This window comes from Petaurus breviceps, unplaced genomic scaffold, assembly GCF_028583685.1.
Source record: "Petaurus breviceps papuanus isolate PSGF00001 unplaced genomic scaffold, PetGlider_PUasm1.0 90925, whole genome shotgun sequence".
NCBI lineage: Eukaryota > Metazoa > Chordata > Mammalia > Diprotodontia > Petauridae > Petaurus > Petaurus breviceps.
This window is the reverse complement of record NW_027187380.1, coordinates 3,051,333-3,057,239: the sequence shown is the minus strand read 5'-3', so window position 1 is coordinate 3,057,239 and position 5,907 is coordinate 3,051,333. Positions and strand designations below refer to the sequence as shown.

General features: G+C 39.9%; 1 long non-coding RNA gene across 1 annotated transcript in view; it reads right to left on the bottom strand.

The window, feature by feature from the left end:
- Positions 1-349: 349 nt before the first annotated feature.
- LOC138152238 (uncharacterized) overlaps positions 350-5,907 on the bottom strand; it is a 22,389-nt gene continuing 16,831 nt past the window's right edge. The window contains exons 3-4 of the long non-coding RNA XR_011166064.1: positions 4,103-4,219; positions 350-706 (exon numbers count right to left, since the gene is read on the bottom strand). This is a non-coding gene — a long non-coding RNA (uncharacterized lncRNA). The remainder of the gene's footprint in view (positions 707-4,102; positions 4,220-5,907) is intronic.

Below are 5,907 nucleotides of genomic sequence, written 5' to 3'. Positions count from 1 at the left end.
AGTGGTAGATATTCATTATATGAATATATGAATAAACATACAAGTGAATGAATTCTGCTGTCTTTTCAATACAGTTGCTGATTTTATAATCTGGCTTCCTTATGAAAACAGTGATGATGATAATGATGATTATGATGACGATGATGATAACAATGACAAAAAACTAGAACAATGTTGTGGGAACCATCCAATGGAACATAAATGAAAATCGGCTAAAGGACATAGGCATTCCATCTATTCCTGATTGGTCTATGGGTGTCCCTGTGACTAGAGGATGTGTCAAAGATGAATGGTGGTGATTGAGCCAGGAGAATCCAACCCCTCTGAAGGAAGGAAGAAAAGAAGAAAATAAGGAAACTAGCATTTATTAAGTGACTACTACATTCCAGGCACTTTGCTAAGTGCTTAACAAATATTGTTTCATTTTATCTTCAAAATCCTTGGAGGTAGGTGCCATTATTATTCCAATTTTACAGCTAAAGAAACTGAGGTAGACAGAGGTTAAATGGCTTGCCCAAGATGACATAGCTAGTAAGTGTCTGAGACTAGATTTGAACTCAGATCTTCTTGACTACAGGTCCAGTATTCTATCCACTGTGCCATCAACTGTATAGTTATAAGAACTATGGAAAAGTTCTGCTTCCCCCCATCTTGTAGGGTCTGTCCACTTTTGAGTCACATTCAAGCCAGTTCTCCTTTGGATTTTCTGCAAAAATTAGAGGAGACATTCTTAACCTCAGGTCTGTGAATTTGTTTTTAAAAAATATTTTGAAACTATCTTTCAATATATTTGGTTCCCTTTGTAATCCTTATATTTTATTTTAAGCATTTAAAAACATTCTTCTGAGAAGAGGTCCACAGACTTCTCAAGAGAGGTCCATGATATAAAAAGATTAAGAAACCCATATCTCTCCCCTTCCCCACCTCAGTGCCCATTGTGGCTCAGACTGGAGCACCCAGCAGTGCTGATCACGATAGGCTTGCCAAGTTGAGTCTTAGATAGGACCCCAAGTTCCAGAACTGTTGAACAGATATTCCCCATTCTTGTCTATTCTATACTGTCCAAGTCACTCAGCCAGCCCAGCTGGATTGAGTTTTTCTTGCCGCTTTTTATTTGTAGCATTCTCCTAATAAAATCTCCTTGGAGAAGAGGTATAGCAGTAGGAAGCATTCAACATCTACTGGGAAATTAGCCCCATTTCAGGAACTCCAAAATTTTCACTCATGAGCTGAATTTCACTGATGCTGGTGTAGTCAGTATTTTTCTAGTTCATTATCCCAGAATCAGGCTGGATCTCTCTCCCCATCAAACTTCTAGGGGTATCCCTGAGGGTATTTTTCTTTAATGCCATTGGCTGATGTTCCCACCAGTTGTATTACCTGTTAGTCACCAGTGAGTGACCAATGACCCAGTTGCATTTAATCAATTAATAGCAATTGGCTTTTACAATAGGGTATTTACTTAGAATATATAGCAAGAATAGAAGTACAAATATTTCCTCCTCCCTGACACCTGGAGAGCACAGTTTCCCCCATATAAACTTAGTCTCTGGGGATATTGGCCTCTGACTTAGCACAGGTTCTACATAGCATTGGTTCCATAAAGTTCACTTTCAAATGCAACATAGCTAAAGGTTGCTCCTCCTTCCTAAGGGCATTTATGCTGGATAAACTGCAAAATCTGGCAAGGACCCAACTCCTAGAGTCCTGAATTCCCAGGCTCACTCTTCTGATCTTTTGAAATTCATTGTGATACCCTCCAAACTCTTCACCTAAAATGAAAGAATCAAGGCAAGGACTGGGATCCATTTTCAGTTGTCCACAAGTCAGCTTCAATGTGGAGGACCCAAGGCCTCTCCTCTTATAGTCTTATTTTTTACCAGATGTTGTTAGTGAAGGTGTCAGCCAAAGAAATGAAGCCAAACCAAGAAAGTGAAGAGACCAACTAGGCCAAGAGAGGCCTTTTGAAGGTGTCCCCAATTCCAGTTTAGCAACTTCAGCCAATAAAAAAGGCTGCTCTACATCAAGTGGTTAGCAAACAGGAATAAGTTACAGAATTATGAGTGCTAAGAAGTTTCTCCAAGATACTTCCATTTCACATCTTAATAACTCTCAGAAGTAGATTCCCCAGTTTCTGCCATGTAAAGAACTGCATTAGTAGTACTTTGCACATACTCTTAGGGACTGTATTCATTGACTAGTCCTTATTACACGGAAACAAAATTCTAACAGGATTGTTGTTCAGTGACCTATGTTCAGGGGGAAAAACAAGGCAGAAAAAGGCAGCCAGAAACCAATGGTTCTGGCTCAGGCTTGCCTAGGCAAGCATATGGCCATGTGTTTGCTTCAAGAAAGAGCCCCCTTCCTCACCTTATGGGAAATCCCAGGGAGAACAGACCTGTATGAATCTTAAAAGAGCACAGAATCACCAGGAAGAATCAGAACTTTTTCATAATTGTTATACCCTATTAAGCGAGTGGCTTCTCTAGGGTTAGTGTCACAAAGACACCCAAGGATCAGTTAGGCACAAATGGGCTGCCCATGTCCTTTAGCCATAAATCAGATCACAGATCCTTTCCCACACACGCTTCATTGTCCCATGCCCACAATAACAGCAGCTGACATTGATATAGTACTTTATGATTTATAAAACCCCTTACATATACAAACTCCCTGTGCAATAGATACTAGAAATATTATTTTCTCCATAATAATAAACTAAAACAAAGAAGTTGAAGGACTTGCCTACCATCATATAACAAGAATATGGCAGAGGTAGCATAGAAACACAGATCCCTTGAGATTCCAAGTCCTGTTCACTTTCCAATATACGATGTGGGCTCTTGAATCTGGAAATAGTGGGGGAATCCTAGTATAATAGGGATAGACTGGCCAGTGGGGAGTCAGTTCTTGAAGTATGCACAGATATTCCACACTGAATTTCAATTCTTAGAGCATTCATAGATATGTTCTGCCTGCTTTCAACCCAACCATTTTGGAAATTTAAGAGAGCTGGTTTCTAGCCATAAGAGGTTGGTACGGTGTGATGATGAAGTCTTTTAATTGGTTGTGGAGCCTGAAGAAATGATGACTCACGAGTTGCTGAACTGGAACAAAGTATGCAAACAAAAAGTGCAACCCACCCATCTCTCAGTCTTTTTTTTCCTTTTGTGGTTGCAAGTGAGACAGGACTGTTTTGAGCTACCAGGTGGGGGAAAGGACAGTTGTCCTATCTCCCACTCAGCTATGGTGGCTATGAGCACATGGTCCCCTCTGCCTTTGATGTTTCTTTTTCCTGATCTTAGGGGAATGAGTATTCTGGGGTGGATATATCCAGGCAGAGATTTAGTGAATTTGGGAGGTCCTATGGTCCCACCATTGGGAAATAACAGAGCAGTTACTTTGAGATGGGTGTGTCTAAGTAGCGACCTTGTGAACACTTTAGGGTACAGCTGGCATATTTTCCTTTCCTGAAACTCAAGCAGATGGGGGAGAGAGAGTAACAGAAGCAACAGCACAGCATGACCCAGTAGAAAAGTGGCTTAGTCCAGCAGAGGATCAGGCTGGACCAAAGACCTGTCAAGTAAGAAAATCATGTTCTTTAAGAAGCCAGTTTAGCTGAACATGGGAGCTCTTCATCCATCATCAGCTCCATATCTGAAATGAACTTCATGAGGACTCTCCAAAAGAAAAAAAGGTGGGGCTTCCTGTACCTGGAAGGGGAGGATCCCTCTCTACCATATATGTTCTCTACACAGGTGCCTCACTATCATTGTACCATAAGTGTGCTCTCCCCAGGGTCCTATTCAAAGGGAGAATGTGCCACTGATTTGGGGAGCATGTTTTATATCAACTATTCATACCACAAGTTCTCAGTAAATGCCTTTTATAAAAGTGAATTGAAGCCCAGTTAATTGATATTAATGGGAACATGCTAGTAGGGTCTTCTGGGTGACAGTGCTTGAAACCAAACCTCCTCAGGGTTACCCCTAGGACCCTGAATCATAGTAATCAACCACTCTCAGGAGACTCAACTTGCCAGTGATAGTGTGAGTTGAGAAAGTGACCCCAGAGAGGGTGCTACACTAATTTATACTCTAACCTTTCCCAGTAGACAGCAGAATTTCTAACATTTTATCACAATGGAATGTGGTCTTCAAAATGTAAATGGGACTTTATCCACGAAGTTTCAAAATACATCCAAAGGGCATCTTGAAACCTAAATAACAAACAGAAATGTAATAGATTAGAAGATAAAGAAGAAAGGAGATAAACATGTCAGACTTGGAATTCATATCCAATTAGGTTTATTTACTGCTGTTTACTGCTGCCTGGCCTCCCTTACTACATTGTTGAAATACCTAAATACACAAGATGCATTTCAGGGAACACATCACACAGACCAGTTCATCTGCTCAAATCTTGGCAAGTCAGCAAACAGAGAACATATTGACATTTCAAACATTAGAAGAGATCTCCTGCGTTCCTTTAGTCAACTCCCTAGCTGGTCAAAGAAATGAAATGCTCCTCCATCTCCAGCCCAGCTTTGCCACTTTTAGTCACACCATCTCCTGGTCTTCCATCACTTACAGACTAAATAGACAGAAATGGGAATAGCCATTTTCATGATCATCCCAAACTCCAGTTGTTTGGTCAATTAATTTAGCTGCTGACTAAATCCTGATATTTATCAATGCACCAAAAGGTGCATTCAGAACCTCATTAAATCAGATGAATGATGAGAACACCTCTCTCACTATAATATAGGAATTCTACAGTGTAAATATCTCCATTGCCCATTTGCACATGGCATTGAGGAGGTAAGGTGAGTTTTAATCTCCAATCACATTCTTCCTGTTGCCTGACAGAAGGATCCATCATCTTGTATGGTATGCATGTATGCAGGTAAATGACAGTCACCAAGGTTTTAAATCTCTAATTCACCTCCAGTCATTTTGACACAATTTTCACTAAGCAGGTTGAGTCACCCCTCCCCCCCATTTTAGAACAGTGGGCTGAACTTTTCATGAATTCAATCAACTCTCGTTCCCCCCTACCAGCCACCTAAGAGTCTTTGTCTTCTGACTCTGTCTGTCCCCAGTCTGGATGCTTCTCTAAGTCACAGATTTTTTTTTAAATCATCATTTGTCTCAATCACTCAAGGGCCTACTATTGCAAATGATTTTGGGAAGTAAAATGGGCATTTCAAAGTGATATGTATATTTTTGGACCCGGCCAGTGTGGGAATCTGTTTTTGTTTGTCTATGCATATTTGTTATAAGGGTTTTGTTTTTCTCTCTTTCTTTTTTAATGAGGGGGAGGAGTAGGAGAGAAAAGGGATGCTTGTGAATTGGGGGGAAACGAGAAGGAAATGGACATAATTAGAATGAAATTTTGAAAAGCCCTCCTTGAGTGTGATTACACAAGTCTAACTAATAGGCTAAATACGCTAAAAAGAGTTATTTTTAAAAGCTGATATATGCTATGATTATCATGAACAAATGCACACTTCAGCAATATTTAATAGTATAAAAACATTTCTGAAACTTCACTCAACAGTATATGCTGAAGCTTTTACCACAGTAAAGGTCACAGACAAATCAAACTATGACTTCAGAAAACTATTGAAGATCCACAGAAAGACAGCAAAAGATTATATGATTATATCAATATCTAGTCAGTATGTGGAGTAGAAAAAGGAAGGAGGAAAGAAAGAAAGAAAGAAAGAAAGAAAGAAAGAAAGAAAGAAAGAAAGAAAGAAAGAAAGAAAGAAAGAAAGAAAGAAAGAAAGAAAGAAAGAAAGAAAGAAAGAAAGAAAGAAAAGGAGGAAGGAAGGAAGGAAGGAAGAGATAGAAGGAATGGAAGGAGGAAGGCAGAGAGGGAGGGAGGGAGGAAGGAAGAAGGAAG